This window comes from Syngnathus scovelli, chromosome 14, assembly GCF_024217435.2.
Source record: "Syngnathus scovelli strain Florida chromosome 14, RoL_Ssco_1.2, whole genome shotgun sequence".
Taxonomy (NCBI): Eukaryota; Metazoa; Chordata; class Actinopteri; order Syngnathiformes; family Syngnathidae; genus Syngnathus; species Syngnathus scovelli.
The window spans coordinates 9654158-9656783 of record NC_090860.1 but is presented as its reverse complement, the minus strand read 5'-3'; the positions used below and the strand labels follow the sequence as shown (position 1 = coordinate 9656783).

At 41.2% G+C, this 2626-nt stretch overlaps 1 long non-coding RNA gene across 1 annotated transcript; it reads right to left on the bottom strand.

The window, feature by feature from the left end:
- Nucleotides 1-230: 230 nt before the first annotated feature.
- On the bottom strand, nucleotides 231-2272 carry LOC125981309 (uncharacterized). Its single transcript, XR_007485893.1, has 3 exons — nucleotides 2132-2272; nucleotides 1177-1313; nucleotides 231-443 (listed from the first exon to the last, which is right to left on the bottom strand). It is a non-coding gene; the product is annotated as an uncharacterized lncRNA (long non-coding RNA).
- Between the last annotated feature and the right edge of the window lie 354 nt (nucleotides 2273-2626).

The window sequence follows — 2626 nt, the reverse complement described above, 5'->3', positions numbered from 1 at the left end:
TAATTGAATGTCTGATTTTATTAATGATGAAATTTATAAAAGTCCTTCAGGGGGGAAATTAAAGCGGCTCCTAAGAGTGGAAAATTAATTATAATTCCTTCTGATGTTCCCGGCGTTAGGGGCACAGGCCCAGTTAACCTCGGTCCTACTGTGTGTACACTAAGGGGCCCTCTGAGGTAACCGCAACTCGGAGTGTGGCCTTTTAAAGGATAGCAAATAATCCCTGCGGTAACTGCCTTATTAAGGGCACTCTTTTATATTTGTCCAGCCTCTTTATGGTAACATATACAATCAATGCAGCTTCTGTCTTCATCCTCGTTGCCCTTGTAAAACAATAAGCATGTTTTTCACTTGCCTGGACAAGTAAGTGGACAGGTTGACACTTTTGGACAACTGGTCGGAGAGTGGTTCATGCTCAGGATCTCCAGATGGTCGTCCAGCCCCTGTTGGAGGAAAGAAACAACAGTATTAAAATGATATAGACCTATTTGATTGAGAAATAAAATATTTAGTTGACAATTCACATCTGATGTTACTTCTTGTGACCACAACAATAGTTTAGTAGATTTTTTGCTGATGGAAAGGCATTTGAAGAAGTCCACCCAAAAATGATGTTGCTTCAATGATTCCCACCTAAATGTTGCATGTTCTCCAAAAAAAAAACATGCATATGGTTTTTAGTTCTGAATATGAGTGGTTTCGAGATCTTGCCTGAATAGTTGCTATTAGTCAACAATGTATTGCCATTAACAAAAAAAAACTCGCTTTACATTAGAAATGACCAATACCTTGTTTACTTCATAAAAGTAGAGTCAAACTACAGTTTTTGGGTCAAATCCAAGCAATCCTTGTAATGTTGCCTGGCCTTTCCCAATGATTGACGCTCAGGTCAAGCTCTGCCACTCCAGGTGCAGTAGGGGTCTGACACTTTTGTTACATTGGCTCTGCGTGCCCCTTTAGCTCTGCATATTCACTAGCCTGTCTCCCACTCTGCGGGCCAATTCATAATTAACAGCTGTTGGCTTGTCAAGAGTAGCCCTAGCCATGGCGCGCACACACTCACACACAGGCACACACACACATACATATATATATTCAGTGTGAGGACCCCCCTTTCCATGGATGGATATCAGAGGCCATGAACTCATCCTCTATGCCTGAATGATGGACACTCACCTGAAAGCTGAAACGTATCCTCAGTGGAGCTGCTCTCAGCATCCCACCACTGTCTTCCTCTCTTGCTGTCTCACTCATTCACTTTCTCTCTGTGCCTTCTGCCCACACGTCAGAAACTTTTGCATGCTCAGTCTGGCCTGTAAAAGAGGAAAGTGTATGCAAATGAGGCGCGACTGCGGCTGGCCCTTTGCTATGTGTGTTTGTCATGCCTGCTTAGCTGAAGTTGAAATGTAAATATAGAGCATGGGAGATCTCGGCTGCGATAGACTGCTTGAAATTCCAATAAACAAGTAGCTGTCCACTTGTAATAAATGATACCCATAAAAAGGGGTGATTCCCTGTGCAGATAAAGATGGAAAGTAATTGTTTGTGCTCACACAAAATTAATCAGATCAAAACAGGGGCAATCATTTTAAAGAGACACCAGACCCATAAAAAAGGCAGAGCTGTGATAAAGTATTGGCTATCAGGTATGCAGTCTGGAGGTTAGTATTACAATATTATTGAGGGCCAGTATGTGGCTGGAGATAGTATTATTGCATATATTCATATATTTATGTTGCATACAAGCAGATTCACAAAGGCAGTCATGGAACAAGGTCATAAGCCGAAAAGAATTTTGCCCACGTTCAAGCTCCATTCACAACTCAAGTGGACAATGTTTTTTTTCTCTTATTAAATAATATTTTAACCTTAAATTTTGTGTGGAATTTATTGATTTCTTATTTATTATGATATTATTTATTTTGATTTCTTAAGTCAGAATGCACTTACTGACTACTTGAGAAGCTCTAAAAATATTTTTATGTATCAAGCCAATTTTTGATTCCGATGTGTATTGTAAAATAAACTTAAAAAATACACACAGCAAATGAGACTTGTAACTGCTCACCTACTACGATTAATTGCAACTCTCGAAATGAATGAAGGGCAAGGACGGACATCTATACAATACCTGATGGCATTCCTCTATCACTATATAGTCACGTTTGGCTCTTGTTTGCTTTGTTGCGGCATGCGACTGAAAGTAAACTCGAGGCGCTGCCAAGCCGGGGTGTTCCACTCGCTCTGAAGACCTCGATACCATAGATCACCTGGAAAGAGAAGAGGCAACACAAACATGGTTATTTTCACAGCTTTGATATACTAAACATACAAAAGCCTCTCCAGCATTAAAAGGGGGGCCAATTTGGGCCGCTCGATGTTTAGCCATTCACATGCTGAGGACATAGAGCAGCTCTATTGGACTCTTGCGTACTGGCTGTGGTCCTATCTAATGTGTTTGCCGGAGCATTGGAGAGAGAGAGAGAGAGAGCGAGAGGGACCACGCCAGTGGAGCACCGTTTTTGGAGACCATCCATACGCTATTTGACAACCAGCTTTTTCCTTTCTAAAACTTCACTTCCCCCCCAATGAGTCATTTGAAGGCAGTTTGATTCTAAACTTTTCT